At 45.1% G+C, this 19,857-nt stretch overlaps 1 protein-coding gene across 1 annotated transcript in view; it reads right to left on the reverse strand.

Annotated features, from left to right (window-relative positions):
- Positions 1-202: 202 nt before the first annotated feature.
- The window catches only part of MANSC1 (MANSC domain containing 1), a 31,345-nt gene continuing 11,690 nt past the window's right edge, over positions 203-19,857 (reverse strand). The window contains exon 5 of the mRNA XM_087722248.1: positions 203-732. The gene's annotated coding sequence lies outside the window, so the exon portion shown is untranslated. The remainder of the gene's footprint in view (positions 733-19,857) is intronic.

Genomic DNA, 19,857 nt, shown 5'->3' on the forward strand with positions numbered 1-19,857 from the left:
AATGACTGCAATAAAGATTGGTTTGATCCAGTTACCTCCGGGGTTGTTGTTTCTTAGCTGGGTTCTTCCATGCTGCTAGACTAAAATGGCTAGTTTGTGATGTGAGCCATGTTCACAATTTAGCATAAGTTCACAACTGGTAAAGGTGAGAGTAAGTACAGGCTGATAAAGAGTTAAGGATCTCTCCCTTCCCCTTTCTCCTCCTCCTCCTCCAAATTGTTCCCATCTGAACGATTTCCATTATGTGTGATATCACGTAAGGGTGGCAGAAATGACCCTCCAAGATAGATTAGCTTGGAAAAAAATGAGAAATTTTGGCTAGAAGCTTATGCTGAGTTATCTGTAAGGCAGACCAGTGTTCTTCAACAGTTCAATTATTTATTTAAAATGTCAAGACATCTGGAAAACTTAAAGTTTCTTTTTCTTTTCTTTTTTACCTTTTGGGAGTACTTGAGTCTTACTTGACAAAACATGCTTTTGTTGTTGTAAGGGGATCAGGTTTTAACCACCAAACCCTGAAACATTATTTTCTTTCAGTTTGCAAAATACTCCACAGATGGACCCCATTAGCTTGCCCTCCGAGTCTTTCAAACCACAGCAGTTATGTCTTTCTGCTCAAAAATCTCTAGTGGAATCCGGGATTTTGCAGGGCAGGTTCCAAAATATTACATTGTGCCTTTTGAAAAATGGAAGAATCAAATGGAGTTTGTCATGTATTAAAGTCTCTTTCTCCTGAAACGAAGGTAAAAATAAATAAGATTTCAGAATACAGGTTGGCTTACAACCCCCAATTGAGCCCAAAGTCCTGATTGTCAATTCTTAATTTCCATAAGTGAGAGCCACTTTTGATTAAGGCACCAGTCCGTATAGAAAATGAGTTCTAGTTCTGCTTTAGGCACAAAGCCTGCTGGATGATCTCGGGCCAGCCACTTTCCTCAGCCCTGGGAAGGAGGCAATGGCAAACCACTTCTGGAAAACCTTGCCAAGAAAACTATAGGGACTTGCCTAGGCGGTCTCTGAGAAATTGACATGATGGAACGGGGAAAAAACCCCACCTTTCATAAATGTTTTAAAAAAGAATCTCTGCACAAAGAGATTATTTTAAGTCATAGGTTTGGACTTGGTTTTAGAAAGAGTACAAAGAAGGACAACAAACATGATTAGAGGACGAAAGGCTAAATGATAAGGAGAATGTTGGCGGGAATTGAGTTTGTTAGTCTAGTGAAAAGATGGACTAGGGGTGACATGATAGCAGTGCTCCAATATTGGAGGTGCTGCCACAAAGAAGAGGGAATCAACCTATTCTCCAAAGCGCCAGAAGGCAAGACAAGAAATAATGGATGGAAACTAATCAAAGTGAAGCAGCGTAGAATTAAGGAGAAATTTCCTAACAGTGAGAACAATTAACAAGGGCTTGCTTGCAGAAGTTCTGGCTTTTCCATCACTGGAGGTCTTTAAGACGAGGCTGGACAGCCACGGGTCTGAAATGATATAGGGCAGTGATGGCAAACCTTTTAGACACCGAGTGCACAAACTGCATGCGTGTGCCTGCACAAACTGAAAGGTGCATGCACGGACGTGTGCATGTCCAAACATGCACATGCACGGACGTGTGCATGTCCAAACATGCACATGCACAGACGTGTGTGCATGTGCAGCAGAGACCCGCTGGCTGGTAGGAGGGGGGGGCAACCCAACATCGGCAGCGCAGCAAGAGGTAAGATCTTTTTCTTTCATGAGCTTCTGTTTCATCCTTTGCAGGGAAACAAGCTCATGAAAGAAACACCACGCAGGTCTGACCTGGGGCAATAGTATACCTGTCAGCAGAGTGTGCTCTACATGTCACCTCTGGCACATGTGCCATAGGTTCACCATCCCGGATACAGGGATTCCTGTTTGAGCAGGGGTTTGGACTAGAAGACCTCCAAGGTCCCTTCCAACTCTGTTATTCTGTTTTGTTATTCTGCTTTTATATTCTTTCTGTAAGGTTTCCTAAAAATGCCCTAATTGATTCATGAATATCAAGTAAGTTTCAATACAAAACTAGTCATTTATTAGGAGAATCATCATCATAGGCAAGATCTTTTCACCATCAAGTCTAAACTTTGTTTGAGTTATAGCTGATCTTTAACCCTGTTCCTTCCCGCCCCTCAGTCTGCGTCATAAATCACATTCCCCCAATGAGATGCACCCCTCCGAAGCCTGCTGCAGTAATCTGAGATCTGACTTCAGCTGACAGTATGCGTGGAATGCACTCCTCTCCTTCTCTCACTATGACAATGTTGGGAGTTGACATTCGGCTCCCCTCACTTTACAAAAGCAACCTGTGTGAAGCAAAAACAATTTGAGTCTAAGTATAGGATTTAAGGCTATGTCCGCCGCCCCCCCCCCCCCCAGGCTTGTTTTTTTTTTTTTTTTTTCATGGAATCTTTCTATAAGGCGATCAGCCTGGGTATTTCTACTCTTTACTTTACTCCCAACGTTGTCCCTTTCCTTAATTAACACCTTTGGATTAAGTATGACTAACATGGATACTTCTGTTATTCAAGACTTCTTTTCTTAACATTTGATGAGGAGGTGACCCACAAGGTATCTTTGTATTGGTTCCACCACAAAAGCGCGTAGGACAAAATCGCGCTCGACAAAAGCGCACTGTGACGTCATCACAGCGCGATGAAAAAGTTCGAAAAATGTAAAAATAAAGCGAAAACCTTACCCTAAGCCCCCCAAACCTAACCCTAAACCTAACCCTAAACCTAACCCTAAACCTAACCCTAAACCTAACCGTTAAAGTAACGAAAAACCTAACGCTAACCCTTAACCTAACCCTAACGCTAACGCTAACGCTCTAAAGCTAACCCTAACCCTTAACCTAACCCTAACCCTAAACCTAACCCTTACCTTTATGTGAATCGGCTTGCTTTAATTTAATTTTTATTAATTTTTATTTGAATTTTTCGATCTTTTTCGTCGCGCTGTGATGACGTCAAAGGCGCGATTTTGTCGATCGCGATTTTGTCGTCCGCGCTTTTGACGGGTCACGCTTTGTATCAACCGTCTGGCTGGCCTTTCTTGGGTGAAATTGTACTGGGGTTTATGAATGGGTTAAGTTCTCCAGATCCTGTCATGGGAAACCATCAGCTTCCTAAAAACAATTGTGATGTCATAAGAGCGACATCCTGTCCTACCCATTTCTGCATATGGTGCAATTCCCAAGCATTTCTTTCAAGGCTGTTTCCTCCAGAGAGCATTGCAATACCTACCCTTCTCCTGACCGGGGAATGTACCGTATAACAATCCAAAATTGCAATAGGCACACCTTAGAATCTGCAGAATTGTTGGGGCGCATCTAGACTAAACACCTTTTGTTTTGCACACAGCCTACAGCCTGGGATAGCCGCAAGGAAGGATGCTCAGCATTCAAGGGATGATCGCAAGCATTGTCAGCCTACCGAGTCCAGACAGGAAACACAACCAGATGGACTAATTCTACAGTATCGCAAATATCTATTAACGGAAACTTGCAAGTTTGAAAGTGCACGTCTCCCTCCTCCCTTCCCCATCACCTTTACAACCTAAGAAACTAGGAAGGGGACTCTGCAGAGATGTTTAGCACCCACCCACCCACCATTCCTGGCTCTTATAAGACCGTTCCCATGGGTGCCTCTGTCCCTGCTGTCTCCCAAAGCCATGCACATGGAGGGCAGGGCTTCGATTGCATGGGTGGGGCCACCCTCTTGACTTTTTTGGCTGCCCTCCCTGCAGAGCCATACTACAAAACCCCAAACATGCAATATTTCACATTGTAGGGGAGATGGGATGAATGGATAGATGGCGGAGTGGGTAGGTATAGAGGGAGGGAGGGAGGTAACAGTAGAAATGGAGGGATGGATAGTGGTAGGGGATAGGTAGGTAAGTAGGTAGAGATAGGTAGGTAGATAGATGGATGGAGATAGGTAAGTAGCAGTGGTGGGTTGCAGGCAGTACGCCCCAGTACCCGTGACCCGTCAAAACTGCGGTCCACTAAAGCGCGCCCGATTAAAGCGCGTATCTGACGTCATCAGCAGCGCGACAAATACGACCCCGGAGAAAAAAGGGCGCTTTAAAAAGCGCTTTTAAAGCAAGCCGATTCACATAAAGGTAAGGGTTAGGGTTAGGGTTAGGGTTAGGTTAAGGGTTAGGTTTAGGGTTAGGTTAAGGGTTAGCGTTAGGTTTAGCGTTAGGTTAAGGGTTAGGTATAGGATTAAGTTTAGGGTTAGGTTTGGGGGGGTTAGGTTTAGATTTACGCGTTAATTTTAAGTTTACCGCTCACAGTGTGCTATTTTCGTCGCGCTGTGATGACGTCACGTACGTGCTTTCGTTGAGCGCGCTTTAGTCTACCGCGGTTTTGTGGTGGAACCCCCAGTACCAGCGCCTGCCCGGAGCACCAGGTACCGTTCCGGTACGGTGCTCCGGAAGGCCCACCCCAACCCGCCCGAGCTCCTTACCTGTGCGATGCTCTGCTGAGCAGCTGGAGTGTTGCAGAGGCTCGCAGAGGCATCGCAAGAGGTAAGGACACATGCACGCATGCTGCCCGCATTCATGTGGTGCACACTGGGCCCCGTTGCAACCGTACCGGTTGCAATGGGATCCAGAACCCACCACTAGTGAGTAGGTAGGTAGAGGTATGTAGGTAGAGGTAGAGATATGTGGATGGATGGATAGATAGATTGATGGGTAGAGATTGGTAGGTAGATGAATGGATGTAGATAAGTAGAATGGAATGGAATAGAATTCTTTATTGGCCAAGTGTGATTGGACACACAAGGAATTTGTCTTTGGTGCAGATGCTCTCAGTGTACATAAAAAGAAAAGATACCTTTGTCATGAATCATAAGGTGCAAAACTTAATGTTAGTCAAAGGGTACAAATAAGCAATCAGGAAACAATATTAATAAAAATCATAAGGATACAAGGAACAAAGTTACAGTCCTGCAGTCATAAGTGGGAGGAGATGGGTGATAGGGACGATGAAAAGATAATAGCAATAGTAATGCAGCCTTAGTGAATAGTTTGACAGTGTTGAGGGAATTATTTGTTTAGCAGAGTGATGGCGTTCTGGAAAAAACTCTTCTTGTGTGTAGTTGTTCTGATGTGCAGTGCTCTATAACATCGTTTTGAGGGCAGAAGTTAAAACAATTTATGTCCAGGATGTGAGGGGTGTGTAAATATTTTCACAGCCCACTTTTGGACTTGTGCAGTGTACAGGTCCTCAATGGATAGAGATAGATACAGATGGGGGTGGTGAGGGGGAGAGAGATGCTATTTCTATTTGAAGAGGTCCACTAAAGCAGTGTTTCTCAACCTTGGCCACTTGAAGATGTCCGGACTTTAACTCCCAGAATTCCCCAGCCAGCATTCGCTGGCTGGGGAATTCTGGGAGTTGAAGTCCGGACATCTTCAAGTGGCCAAGGTTGAGAAACACTGCACTAAAGGGACACATTTTAGATATTTAGTTATCTTTTCAAAGTGCTGTATCCCTTAAGCAGTTTTTCCTGGTAGGATCAGGCCCTTCTATAGCTCTAACCGCCCAGACAAGAAATGATGAAACCTGGGTAGATTATCTGGCAAACTAGTTTCCAGAGCTCTTTTGTTTGTTTTGCTCCTTAGAACAATTGTAAAAAAAAAGTTGGAATGGCTTTAAAATCTCAAAGAAGTTTGCAGAGCACAAACAAGTTCTTGAAACTTGCAGAGCACAAATACGAAAGAGCTTTGGGCCTGGGGGAGAGGAGGGGGGAGGCTGACTAGCAAGACCTCTGCAATCCCTTCCCGCCCTATGATCCTATGAAATTACCAATTTAATCTCGATTTATTCAGAGATTTTTTTTCCCCTCCCTTTCAAACAATGCATCGCAACTCTCTTTTCCAATGCAAACCGCTCAAATCAAGCAATTGTGATTTTAGTGCTTGGAAGAAACGGGGAACATTTAATTAGCAATTTGTAACTTCCTGTAGTGAAAAACCTTTCCGTCTTTCTAGAAACCAGAAGCACGCAAGGATTTAAAAAAAAAATAAAAAGCCTGGAAGCGCTCTGTCAGCAATCACTCAAACTGCCCCATTTTTATGTACATTTCAAAACAAGCATTCCCTGTTGCCAGGCAATTGACATGAGTTTGGAGCTGTGTTGTGGTTTTGTGTTTTATCTGTTTTTAATGGATATTTTTTTTGTACGCCACTGAGAGTCCATGGGAGTTGAGCAGCTAAAACAAATTTAAATAAATAAGTTTTAATCCACTGCAGGAGATGCCTGGAGCATATTCTTTGGAAAGGTATATGTATACTATGCACATTCAAAGACATGCATACAAGTACACTTTGTGCTGGGAGGGAAGAATGGCCAAAAAAAAAAAAAAAAAAAAACCACGAGAAATTGTGGAAATGACCTTTCACAAGTAGTAGATATGATCCTGGCTTTGTTGCATTAATGAACTGGTTAACATCCACAGTGCAATAAACCTTTTTCTTAATTGCCTCTGTAATGAATACTAAAAGGGACGCGGTGGCTCAGTGGCTAAGACACTGAGCTTGTCGATCGAAAGGTCAGCAGTTCGGCAGTTCGAATCCCTAGCGCTGCATAACAGAGTGAGCTCCCGTGACTTGTCCCGGCTTCTGCCAACCTAGCAGTTCGAAAGCACATAAAAAAGGCAAGCAGAAAAAATAGGAACCACCTTTGGTGGGAAGGTAGCAGCACTCGGTGCGCCTTCGGCATTTAGTCATGCCGGCCACATGACCACGGAGACGTCTTCGGGCAGCGCTGGCTCTTTGGCTTTGAAATGGAGATGAACACCGCCCCCTAGAGTCGGAAACAACTAGCACATATGTGTGAGGGGAACCTTTACATAATGAATGCTAACTTGGCTGTTTCATGATGAAATTAGTTTTTTGCAATACCTTTTCTCAAACCTCGACACCTTTGAGATCAGCTGCAGAAATGTTGGCGGATGCTTTTAAGGGGTTCCATTCCAATGATCAGCGGTTTCTTATTTCCATCACTTCCGTAGCCAGGCCTAGCATTTAGAAATGGGAAATTTCTCCTTGTATTTGCCCTGCCTCCTCCTCCTCTTGCTCCTCTTAATCTCATCTGGATGTGTGGGGGAGGGAGGGGGGAGGGTGTGTGAATGAAACCTAAGGAAATCTGGACTTTCTTTGCACTTCTTAATTCCCAAGGGGCGTGAGGTTTCATCCTGGCTGGATTGGAAGAAAGGGGAGAAGGCTAAACTGATTTATCTGGCCCAAAACCTGAGAATGACAAGAGGTGACTTTGTTGACATCTTTATTCTATTAAAATGGCTTGGAAGGGCTTGCTGTCAGAAGTTATGGGTGCTTCATCACTGGAGGTTTTTTTAAGAAAAGGCTGGGCTGTCACTTGTCTGAAATAGTATACGGAACCTTTTTCAGTTGGAGCACCCAAAATGCGCCCGTGCACCCAAACCCCCAGAATGCAATGTGTGCACCCCCTGTGCATGTGCACCCCAAATGCGTGCATGACCTCCCCACATGTGCATGCGTGTGTGATACCATGCAAACACCTCTCCACACACACATGCGCACATGAACCCTGCCCTCTGCTTGCGCACGTCACCCACCGCCAGGCATGCACACACAATCCTACACAGTGGCCTGCCCCCTGCATGAATGCACGAACCCCTCACACACACCCTGCCCCCTCCATGTATGTGCACGCGACTCCCACCCCACCCCCAGGCATGCATGCACGAAGCCACATATGCGTCCCACCCCGGGCATGCCACACGACCTCCCACACACATGGCCCTCCCCCTGCATGCATGTATGCTCCCCCGCACGCCCCAGGCCGCCTGCACATGCACACACAACCTTCCCTGCACACACACACACACCCCATGCATGCGTGGCATGGACCCAAAGACCAGCTCGCTGACAGGATGCACAAACACATGCACAGAGGACTTGTGACATGTTTGATCCCTTCCTTCAGGCTCAGCCTGGTCATCTACACCAGTGTTTCTCAACCTTGGCAACTTGAAGATGTCCGGACTTCAACTCCCAGAATTCTGGGAGTTGAAATCCAGACATCTTCAAGTTGCCAAGGTTGAGAAACACTGATCTACACCATGTCCCTATCTGTTGGATCTATTCAATTTATTACAGTCCTTGGATTTGGTGTTAACTAGATAACCTGTTACCTGTTGGGTCATTTAAAAGGTATCTCCTTATCTAAGGCCTTCAAGTCTTCCGGCTCCCCCTGCTTATTTTTCCTGTCACAATACCAATCTCCTTTTTGTGTGTGGCAACAATCCAGTTTTTATCTCTGCTCTTTCACCATCGGCTTTAGGAAATGCACACATTGCAGGCCCCTCGTCTCCCCTCCTCCCAGAGATAATGCAAATATAGATAAACTCTCTCGCCCTCCAGGTTTTGTGTCTGCGTTTGTGTGTCCCCATCTGTCCCGATGCCTTGGCCAGTTCTCCATTATGCAGAGTTTAAAGTGGTTTGGCTTAGTGTAATACGGCATTCTTAAGTATTTGCTGCAAAATAATTTCTTCCAGGCCCTCGCTGGAAGAAAATTAATGGGACAGTTTTTGCCGCCGCTACTTAGCAGCCATAGTGGTGGCGTTGTGGTCGGAAGGCAGCATTGCAGGATAATTCTGCTCCCTGCCAGCAAATGTAAGGGGTCCCTGCACAGTGCCGATTCAGTAACGTTTGAGAGTGACTTGACATAGCTGACATTTTTGATGACGAAAGGTAATGGTAAAGGTTCCCTTTAGTCGTTCCTGACTCTAGGGGGCGATGCTCATCTCCGTTTCAAAGCCAAAGAGCCAGCGCTGTCCTAAGACGTCTCCGTGGTCATGTGGCCGGCATGATTAAACACTGAAGGCGCACGGAACACTGTTCCCTTCCCACCAAACGTGGTTCCTATTTTTCTACTTGTATTTTTTACGTGCTTTCGGACTGCTAAGTTGGCAGAAGCTGGGACAAGTAACAGGAGCTCACTCCGTTATGCGGCGCTAGGGATTCGAACCGCCGAACTGCCGACCTTTCTGATGGACAAGCTCAGCCTCTTAGCCCCTGAGCTACTGCGTCCCTTTTGATGGCTGCAAACTGGATAACCAATCCAGGCTTATTGTAAGCTACAATTTCTGGTTGGTGAGAGTCATAAATAGCATAAATATTCTGCCCACAGATGGCCCCCTCACACCTCTGAAAGTATTTTAGGAAGGGGAAAGCGGGGGGGGGGGGGAATGTGAGCAACTTCTTGTTCATTGAGCCTTTGGGTGTAACATGTCATGTGAACTAACCACCAGCTCAATGGCTCCCAGGAGACAACATTTGGGATAATCAGGAGCATTTGAAGCCATTGGTGCCCTATAAGCACTTCTTTCATGCTGATTTGGAATTCCGAATCATGCTTTGTGACATCCTCATAATATCATGGGAGGTAACGAACAACTAAATATTGTAACTTTGCAAAAACGTGTAACACTTCGAAGGCCTTTAGTGGAAAGACAGAATATCTGCAATTTAAATTACTGGAAAAATGCAATTACTCATTCTTGGTGGACCTTGTGATAAGCACGTACAACAAAAACAGACAACACGAGTACTATGTGATGGGATTACAAGTTATTGTTGTCCTAAGTATAACAGAGAAAAAGCCCTTCTACTGTTTATTTATTGATTAGAATAGAACAGAATAACAGAGTTGGAAGGGACCTTGGAGGTCTCCTAGTCCAACCCCCTGCCTAGGCAGTAAACCCTACACCACTTCAGACAAATGTTTATCCAACATCTTCTTAAAAACTTCCAGTGTTGGAGCATTCACGACTTCTGGAGGCAAGCTGTTCCACTGATTAATTGTTCTCACTGTCAGAAAATTTCTCCTTAGTTCTAAGTTGCTTCTCTCCTTGATTAGTTTCCACCCATTGCTTCTTGTTCTAACCTCAGGTGCTTTGGAGAATAGCTTGACTCCCTCTTCTTTGTGGCAGCCCCTGAGATATTGGAACACTGCTATCCTGTCTCCCCTAATCCTTCTTTTCATTAAACTAGACATACCCAGTTCCTGCAACCGTTCTTCATATGTTTTAGTCTCCAGTCCCCTAATCATCTTTGTTGCTCTTCTCTGCACTCTTTATAGAGGCTTTTGATCCCACTTTTATTACTCCACAGTTAGCTCAAAGTGACAAACGTACGTAATACTCCTTCCTCCTATCTTCCCTACCAAAACACCCCTGTAAGGTGGGTCAGGCTGAGAGAGAGTGACTGACCCAAAGTTATGGTTATCACAAGGACTTCTGGGTTCCACCCCCCACCCCCCAAAAATTAAACCACATTCTATTAAAAAAAACAACCCGAAAACTCTTAGAGAATTATGAGTTTATACACCCTTTTAGCACTGCATGAGTCCATCCCTGGGTGATCTGTGTGTAGGCAAAAGTGCCATTTTTGTGATCCCTGGATAATTTGATGCTGGATTTGGGGGGGAAAAAGAGCATTAAAAAAGAGTCTTTTCCTCAAGAATGATTGAAAGATCCAATCAAACTCGGCACATAAACCAATTATCTGATAATTCTTCGATCTAAGCTGATGGGATCAGAGAAAGCCAAGGAAATAACAAAAGGAATCCAGCCGATAATAAGCTTTTGGCTGGGTGTGCTGTGGGCTCACAGGAGTTGTGAGATTAATCTTATGACACAGTGGGAGTAGATCCAGAGGACAGACTGGTTTCAGACTGGGGGGTGGGGGGTGGGATAACTGTTAAAAGAACAAAATGAAAACTATTCCTTGGAGTGGATCCATACTAAATCAGTCACACTTAAATCAGATCAGCCGACTTAGCGTTAATTGTGACTAGATGTCCCGTGGAATTCAATTTAGCTGCTGATCACAAGGCACCCCGGAGTAAAATGGTCTAAATAAAACTACTCAGTGGAAAAATAGGAAGCATAAAACTCCATGGCCTTCGTTTTCTATCCCCTTAACTAGAAGGAAGCTTGAATTCTTAATACAGAAAAAGCCAAAGACAAAAAACCTCCTGGGTGGGATGATCCCCCATACAGATAAAGTCCTCAACTTACAACTGCAAACAGAGACCAGAAATTCTGTGGTTAAGCAAATCGGTTGTTAAATGAGTTGCACCCGACTTCACAACCACCCCTCTGCTGTGGCTCCTTGTAGCCGGTCGGCTCTACAATTGATAGGGCTTTCGGTTAGGACAAGTAGAAGAAAAAGGATGCCACGCTAGGAGGAGACTCTATGGTGGGGGAACTTCCGGTCAGCTTCAGAATTGAACTGGGAGGGTGGGGAGCGGGGGGGGGGGGGCTTCCAGTTAGGACCTTTGTGGCCCTTTGTGTGTTTAAGGTTGCTGACCCCTGGTATAGGGTCTTTTGCTTGGCCAGGGGGTTAGACTAGATGACCTACAAAGTCCCTTCCAACTCTGTGAACCTGTTCTCCCATTGATTGCTTGTTGGAAGACAGCTGGGAAGGTTGCAAATAGTGATCCCACAATCCTGGGACGTCACACAAATATCGTAAATTACATGCCAATTGCCCAAATCAATGTAGAGATGTTATTAATTTCTTTATTTCTTTTTTCTCAATAGATTTTAGACTGTGTTAAAAATCTATACCGTGTACGGGTTCTGGGAAGTCGGGGGGGGGAAAGGAGGAGGGGGGTCGGGGGGTCGGGTGGAGGGAGGGAGGGATATATATTAGGCTAGACACGTGTTAGCAATAGCAATAGCAGTTAGACTTATATACCGCTTCATAGGGCTTTCAGCCCTCTCTAAGTGGTTTACAGAGTCAGCATATCGCCCCCAACAACAATCCGGGTCCTCATTTTACCCACCTCGGAAGGATGGAAGGCTGAGTCAACCCTGAGCCGGTGAGATTTGAACCGCTGAACTGCAGATAAGTCAGCTGAAGTAGCCTGCAGTGCTGCATTTAACCACTGCACCACCTTGATGTTAGATCTCAATGCAATGTGACTTCACATGTATACTGTTTTTCTCTAATTTTTCTTTAAAAATAGGATAAGCCAAATATATTAACATATAGTGGAAATACACCAAGGGGAGGAGGAGTAGGAAAGAAGAAAGATGGGTAGAGAGGGATGGGAGAGAGGGTGGGGGGGAAGGCGAAAAGGAAGGGAGGGAGTGGATCTGGAGAGAGGAGTGGTAGAGGGCGAGGGGAAGTAGGGTAGAGGGGGATGATAGAGGGAAGATAGAAAGTTGGAGGGTGGTGGAAGAAAGAGGTGTATGGAGAATGGAAGAGGTATATTGGGCTTTTATTTTCTGGGGCATTGTCGACAAGAGGAATTGATGCAATTATTGTTTAATACTGTATGGGATATACATGTGAGCGTATGAAAATGAAAATAAAATATACTAAAAAAATAAAAATAAAAAAAATCCTGGGATGTCACACAAATATCGTAAATTACATGCCAATTGCCCAAATTTTTATCACGCAACTGTACGGATGCTGCAACATTTATAAGTGCGAAGGCTGGTTGCAAGTTACTCTTTTCAGTGCTGTTGTAACTTTGAGCAATCAATAAGTGATTGTCTGTAAATCAACAATACCTATAATAGGAAGATAGCAATACACTCCATTGAATGGAACAAAAGTGGGTGCTGTATCTTAAAAAATATCTAGTCCTGCTCAGAAATCCAAACCAAATTTGGTTTGCAGAAGAAAACATCTGGATTCATGGAAATGTGGGAATTAAAAGCAATATTAATATTTGTGTTTGGTACCACCCTCCAGCCACGGAAAACATGCCTTCCAAAAGCAGTACGTTTTTTTTTTCTTTTAGAAACACAAAACTCTCATGATGGGGAATTTTGCCAAGCATGGTCCCTCCAGGAAATGCCTACGTTCTGCTATTCACAACTTTCTCCTTTATGAAGGTACCGGAAGATGAGCCGTCCTTGACTTGACACAACCCTTGGGACATTTAATTCGGGAAGTTGAAGTAGGAGGAATGTGGGGAGCAGCAGGTGCATAATCTTGGAGTTCTTGATTTTAAGGAAAACTGAAACTGAGCTATCGTGAAAGAAAAAAAGTGGATTTTAATAAAAACAGAACCGAGAGCAACTGCTGGGTGTTCAAAAAATAAAGACAAGGACAACTGGTGTAAATAGAATGGATGGATGGATGGATAGATGGATGGATGGACAGACAGATAGATGGATGATGGATGGATAATATCTAGGAGAAGAGAGATGTTTAGGCTTCAATTCTCAGCAAACTGGCTGGGGAATTCTGGCAATTGAAGTCCATTATCTTTTAAAAGTTGTCAAGGTTGAAAGACAGGGGTCTAGAAATTACCACTATTTCATGACAGGTTATAAACTTTCTCCTAACTCCAATATGTTCTGAAATATTATAACTGACAATCTACTATTTTTGCTTGAGTGGATGGTCCTCAACCAAGTTTATTTCCACTTTAAAAAAATCTTCCAGGCTGCTGGCTTAATTAACTCTATTTTTAATGGTTTTGAGCACTTCTCAAACTCCATTATGAAGGCATAGTGCATCAGTGAGTGGCCAAGATTAGTGGCTTGAAAGTCAACATTAAGAATTTTTGATCATGGCATCCGGCCCTCTCAATTCCTGGCAAATAGATGGGGAAGAAATGGAGGTAGTGACAGATTTTATTTTCCTAGGCTCCAAGATCACCGCAGATGGGGATTAAAGCCAAAAAAATTAAAAGACACTTGCTCCTAGGGAGGAAAGCTATGGCAAATCTAGACACTGTACTAAAAAGCAGAGACATCATCCTGCTAAAAAAAGTGCATATAGTCAAGGCTACGGTTTTCCCAGTTGCAATGGATGGCTGTGAAAGTTGGATCATAAGGAAGGCTGAGCGCCAAAGAATGGAGGCCTTTGAACTCTGGTGCTGGAGAAGACTCCTGCATCAAGTCTCTTGGATTGCAAGGCCATCCAACCGGTCAGTCCTAGAGGAGATCAACCCTGACTGCTCTTTAGAAGCTCAGATCCTGAAGAGGAAACTCAAAGACTTTGGCCACCTAATGAGAAGGAAGGACTTACTGGAGAAGAGCCTCATGCTGGGAAAGATTGAGGGCAAAAGAAGAAGGGGATGGCAGAGAATGAGGTGGCTAGTTGAAGTCACAGAAGCAGTCGGCGTGAGCTTAAATGGACCCCAGAGGATGGTAGAGGACAGGGAGGCCTGGAGGAACATTGTCCATGGGGTCGCGATGGGTCGGACACAACTTCGCAACTAATAACAACAAAAGAATTGTGGTCAAAAACTAACTGGATATTCCAGGCTGTGGAACCGCTGCAAAAAGAGATGGGCACCTCTGTTTTTTGTATATTTTACTGCCACTGAATCTCCCTGGGAAAAGAACCATGGGAAGGGATAAAGGCAACCATCATAATGCCCCCCCCCTTTTGAAGTTTAGAACAGCAGCTTTTTAATCTTTGCTGCCCTCTAGTGTTCGTTTTATCTTATTTAAACAAATCTATACTGCTGCCTGACGCAGACACCAAAACTTCAGGTGGGTTAGCTTCCTAGAATAGAATAGAATAGAATAGAATAGAATAGAATAGAATTCTTTATTGGCCAAGTGTGGTTGGACAAAAATTAAGTGTAAAACCCCTCCAGCCCTTCTTCGTTCTTCACCTGAAGAATTTTCCAAGTGCCGTTCCGAAATATCTTTGAATGGAATGAAATACTGACAAGTTGCTCTTCTCTATGTTGGATGGTGCTTTCCTTTAAATATTCCTATTGGTGATTCCCCCCACTTCCTGAAACAGCATTCTTATCTTCTCCTTTTTGTTGTTGTTGTTGTTGTTGTTACTGGCACTTGCCAAAGGTGTTAAACTAAGCAACATATTCATGGCGCTCTAGCAAATTCAATTGGTCGCACAAAATTCTGCATAAACGTGGTGGCTTTTCAATTAACGGACTGTGCCTTTTCCTGCCAAACATTCCTTAAAACTCTAGCCACCAGTAATGCTGCCATTAAAAAGAAAAGAAACTTTCCTTGTTCCAGAGCAAGGGTATTCAACCGTAGCCACTTGAAGACCTATGGACTTCAACTCCCAGACTCCCCTTGCTGGCTGAGGAATTCTGGGAGTTGAAGTCCACAAATTTTCAAGTTGCCAAGGTTGGATACCCCCATTCCAGAATGTCCTTCATAGCAATTTACACTTCAGTCATTATTGGGTGTTGTTGTTAGTTGTGATGTCTGACTCATTGCAACCCCATGGACAATGTTCCTCCAGGCCTTCCTGTCCTCTACCATCCTCTGGAGTCCATTTAAGCTCATGCCTACTGCTTCAAGGACTCCATCCAGCCACCTCCTTCTCTGTCGTCCCCTTCTTCTTTTGCTCTCAATCGTTCCCAGCATTAGGCTCTTCAGTGAGTCCTTCCTTCTCATTAGGTGGCCAAAGTATTTGATTTCATCTTCAGGATCCGGTCTTCTAAAGAGCAGTCAGGGTTGATCTCCTCTAGGACTGATCAGTTTGATCGCCTTGCAGTCCAAGGGACTCACAGGAATCTTCTCCAGCACCAGAGTTCAAAGGCCTCCATTCTTTGGCGTTCAGCCTTCCTTATGGTCCAACTTTCACAGCCCTCCATTGCAACTGGGAAGTGGGTGATCCTCATCTATACATTGTGACCATCTATTTGTACAAATTAAACTGTTATCAAATGACTCCTGGGCAATTTTATTGTTTTAATTGCTAAGGAGTGGGAGTGAGGGGAGGGAAAAAACATTGCCAATGCAAAGCCACCGGTGAGTCCTCTCTTCATGCACTCAATTATAAAATAGCAACTATAGTGCCATAAATTAACTTGATGTAAGTAGAGGCCTGTGCACATGGGGGAGGGGACTTCAACTGGCCACTTCTGCAAGTGGTGAATCGCCGAATGCCTGCAAAACAGTTTCCTGATTTTATTACCAGCTAATGTCCATCCAGAGCTGAAATGTTCAGTTCCAAGTGGGGAAAAAGACACTGGATTTATGGAAGTTGCTTGGAAAGAAGGTTTATTGACGATGGACAGGACCACGTGGTTTGAAGTCCTGGGCAAAAAAAAAAAGGCAGTGATGCTGAGAGTATCTGAGTTTTATGCCCTCTCTGGGCTTTTGAATTTGAGCTTGTATTCTGATTGGTTGTCAGACTCCCATGGGGCCATGCAGGAGTAACTTTGTAGGTTGTGTTTGTCTCCCAGGCTTGGTTGAGCCTTGCTGGGTGATGATGTAACGAAGGTGCTTTGGGCAATTCCTATTATGACTCTGCCTGAAGGAGGTAGATCTTTGTTATGTAGAATATACTGGATCAGGCCTTAATAGCCTATTGACAAAGGTGCAGGGTGTGTGTGTGTGTTGAGTTTCTGCCTCCCTTTTAGGGGAAATATTCTGTCCTTTTAATATTTCCTAAAATATCTCATTTTCCTAGGAGAGGGGTGGATGTGAACTTCCTACACATCCATTCTCCAGACCTGTGGAGGGAGTGTAAAGAAATTTGGAGAAGGCCTGGAATCAAAGCTTTTCTTTTCTTTCCTGGAATTATTTCGTCTCCCTTTCTTCTATTTAGCCATAGAATACACAAATTAAAGTACTATTACTGCAAAAGAAAGCCAGGTTGGTTAAGTGATTAAAAGAAACTAAAGGTAGAGTTTCCCCTCCCCAGTCACGTCTGACTCCAGAGCTCGGTGCTCATCTGTTTCTTGGCCAAGGCAGCCAGCGTTGTCCATATAATTTCCATGGTCATATGGTAAGCATGGCTCTGTGCCAAAGGCGCACAAAACACTGTTACCTTCCCACCGAAGTGGTACCTATTTATCTACTTGCATTTGCGTGCTTTTGAAATGCTAGGTGGGCAGGAGTTGGGACAAGTAACGGGAGCTCACCCCATCATGTTGCGCTCGAGTCTCGAACCTGGGCTGTCGGCTTTCCAGTTGACAAACTCAGTGTTTTTAACCCCTTGTCGTGCCCCCTTTAGGTTAAAAGAAGCAGGCTGGAAATCCAAGTGACCGCGAGTTCTAGTCCCACCTTAGGCACAAAAGAATCAGAAGATGCTTTGTAGCCTTTTGTAGCATACTTCTAAAAGAGTGGTGCGGTGGTCTCTCGCCTCACAATCGGGAGGTTGTGAGTTCAATCCTAGGTTAGAGGCAGATATTTCTCTCTTTGGGCACAATGAGAATATATCTGCTGAAAAAACACTCAGCATTGGTGACAGGAAGGGCATCCGGCCAGTAAACACTCAGCTCCATTCAGTTGCCCAGACTCCACCCCGCGAGAGATTATGGGGGGGTAATTAAAAGAAGATACTTCGCATCCAAAACCTCCTGGAAAGCAACGCTCCAAAGGATGAAAAGATCTGTTTCAAACTGATCACAAAATACAGCCCAACATTTAAAAAAGGAAACGACTGTCCAAACGCTGCTTGGATTTATTTAAAACCTTTTAAATCAGTTTAGATTTTATTATTGCTTAAATAATTGGCAGCAGAATCATTTCCAAGAGGAAAAAAAAAGTTAAAACAATTACACCTGAGCTGCAAGAATTTGTGTAACCACCAGGGGGCGGCAAGGAGGTAGAACTCTCCTTTTGTCACCATCTAGTGGCTATTCCTGATTTTTGTAGCTGCATACAGACATTCCTTGACTTACGACCACAATTGGGACCTGAATATCCGTGGCTATGCAAGGCTGTTATTAAGTGGGTCCACATTTGTTTTTATCTTTTTCGCCACGGCGCTGAAATGAATCACACAATCCTTAAGGGAACCCAGCTTCCCCCGCTGACTTTGCTTGTTGGAAGCTGGCTGGGGAAGTTGGGAAAAGGGATCGCACGACTCAGAGCACGGTGACCCTCATATAGGTTGCCAAGCACCCAATTTTTTGACCAAGTGACTGTGGGGATGCAACAAGAAGTTGTGTAAAGACCAGCCGTAAGTCAGGTTTTTTCAGTTGGATGGGCTGCTAAGCAATGGTTCTAAGTTGGGGACCATCTATACCATTAGCGCTAATATAAAACAATTCCTTATTCCACATAATGGAAAATGTGATTGTTAGAAACTCTCAGCCTCACAGTAGCAGCTTTGCAGGCTGGCCCGATAAAAAAGGGAGAAACAAACTGGTGAATTTCACTCTTATTCCCTGGGCCTGGACCACTTCCAGTTGATGGCTGACTCTCGAAAGACTTTTGAGGGGAGGGGAAGGCGAAGGAAGGGAAAAGGGTGGGGGTCTGCAGAGAACTACTCCTCCTCCCTCTGCCCCCCTCTTTCGCTCCCCTCATCCTCCCTTTCCACCTGTACCCCAGCCTTCACACCAGGGATGGGTTCCCGCCAGTTCTAACCTCTTCTATAGAAGAGGTTCCACAAATCTCCAGTGCCGTTTAGAACCGGTTCCAGCTCCCTCCCCCCGGCTGTCCGCACATCATCAAGATGAAGAGCGAGAGGAGGAATTCTGGGAGTTGAAGTCCACAAGTCTTAAAGCTGTCAAGCTTGAACACCCCTGGGGCCTTTCTTTCTAAAGGAATAGGGGTGCAAGGGTCTTGTAACTTGACAGTTTTAAGACTTGTACGCTTCAATGCCAGAGTTCCTGAGCAAACATGACTGGAGGAGGAATACTCCCACCTGGTCACATGGCCAGCAAGCCACTCCCACAAAGCAGGCCACACCTACAGAAGAGGTTCTAAAAAAATTTGAAACCCACCACCACTGCTTCACATGCTTGACTGCGAAGGTCCCAGAGACAAAACCTGGTTAGAGAAGAAGGGGGAGGGCAGGGTGGGAAGGGGGGGGAGAGGAAATTTTAAAAAACTGCCCCTCCTCTATTTTGCCCCCCCTCTTCCTCTGCTCCTCCTTCCCAGGAAGTCGCTGCCAAGTCGGTTATCAGAAACTGATAACCGACTTGGCAGAGGTTCAATCCCAGCTGTGTTTTTAAATGGAATCCAAGGTGGTGAATCCGTCCAGCTCAGGGGTGTCAAAGTGAAGGCCCAGGGGCTGGATCGGGCCAATGGGGTGCTTAGATCTGGCTCGTGGGGCCACTCTGGAAACAGCGAAGCTCCGGCCCACGGTGCCCTTGCCAGTGAAAACGGAGGTTGGGAGGGCCATCGGTAGCCCACTCAAGCTCCGTTTTCGCCAGCAGAGGATTGCAGGCCACCGCAGCCGAAAACGGAGCTTGGGAGCCTGTTTTCACTGGCAAGAGTGCTTGGGCCACCACGGGTGCCCCGACACAAGTGATGTCGAGCTGGTCACACACACACACACATACCTCTCCCGAGGTCAAACACAACCCTGCTGTGGCCCTGAATGAAATCGAGTTTGACACCCGTGGTCCAGCTCAATGCAAGACCATCCCAGCAATTACCCTGCGGGACAGCGGGTGGGCAATGCTGGCTTAGGGATTCTGGGAGTGGAAGTCCACAGGTGGTAAAGAGGCCGTGGTAGCCCATCCCCTGCTGAAGGTGGGACCGATGTAGCCGCTGAGCTCCTTCCCTCTTTTCCCTCCCATCTCCAGTTGAAGTGCTGAGGTCAGGAGCTATTGGGGCTGAATCCTTCCTGGTCAAAGAGCAACTTCAGTATTATGAACAGAAGATCCGGTTTCTGCCGTTGTTCGGGTTACACTATAGCCGAGTTTAAAATGAAAACAAAATTAAAACCGGCTCAGCTGCTGAACACAGAAGCCAATTCAGAACAGATGTCAGAGCCAATTGCAGAGCAAAAAGCTGTTTTTTTTTTCCGCCCAGGTCCAACTTTTGCACTTAACTAGTTTTGCTTGGTGGTGTAAACAACCTACAGCTTATAGAGGCAGCCTGGAGGAAGGTCTGTGTCAGCCATTAAGGGAAATCAGAACAAGGG

This window comes from Thamnophis sirtalis, unplaced genomic scaffold (genome assembly GCF_051295495.1).
Source record: "Thamnophis sirtalis isolate CommonGarterSnake01/CBP01778 unplaced genomic scaffold, rThaSir2_p1.2 scaffold_9, whole genome shotgun sequence".
NCBI classification, from domain to species: Eukaryota; Metazoa; Chordata; class Lepidosauria; order Squamata; family Natricidae; genus Thamnophis; species Thamnophis sirtalis.